This window comes from Chaetura pelagica, unplaced genomic scaffold (assembly GCF_000747805.2).
Source record: "Chaetura pelagica isolate M959 unplaced genomic scaffold, ChaPel_1.0 scaffold108, whole genome shotgun sequence".
NCBI lineage: Eukaryota > Metazoa > Chordata > Aves > Apodiformes > Apodidae > Chaetura > Chaetura pelagica.
In genome coordinates this window covers 2,609,073-2,609,841 of record NW_009970718.1, presented here as the reverse complement: position 1 = coordinate 2,609,841, position 769 = coordinate 2,609,073, and positions in this window count along the sequence as shown.

Here is a 769-nt window from a genome sequence, read left to right as displayed (position 1 = left end):
GCTGCCCCTCGCCGCGAAGGGCTGGGGGGGGAGGGGGGGCTGCCGCTTTGAGCCCGAGATGCAGCGCGAATCAACTCCCTTTGATAATGACTTCCCGAGGGAAGACAAAGCGAGAGGGAAGAGGAAATTTGACCGCGGTGTTCCCGGTTCCACCCGCGGTGCCGGAGCTGCCCGCCAGCCTTTGGAGCAGAACCCCCTGGCAGGGCTGTTTGTGCCCGCGCGGAGGGCCGGGGGAGCAGCACTGAAGGCGGCAGATGTTTGCCCAGCTCGGCGCTGCTCTCTGTGCTCGGGCGCCTTTCTCGCTTGAGATGTGCCGAGCGAGGCAGCGATGGACGGACATGTGCTCGCTGTGGTCCGCAGCTTCGGATTCGTTTTTTGCTTTATGTTTATTGTTCTCACTGATACGCGGCGATCTAGAACAAATCTTTTATCCCGTGCTGATCCCAGGCCGGAGTTTCTTGGCGCCGTTCGGAGCTGCGGAACCGGGCAGGGTCAGCCCGGAGCGCGGCGGAGGGTGGGGTGGGAAATCTATTTCGGGCGTAAACACGAACAAAAGCGTTGTCTCTAAAACACATTTTTCCGTCGTGTCCTGAGCGCAGAAATTTATTGCTCCTGCAAACACTTGGTCCCCCGGGGGGGCGGGCGGCGGGGCGGGTGGCAGGAGCAGCCCCCCCTTCCCTCCCTGCCCGTGGGCAGCGCTTGGACGGGAAGGTCGCTGGTGCTGGGGGCAATTCCTGCCGCCGCCTGACGGCGGAGCGGGGAGGAGCGC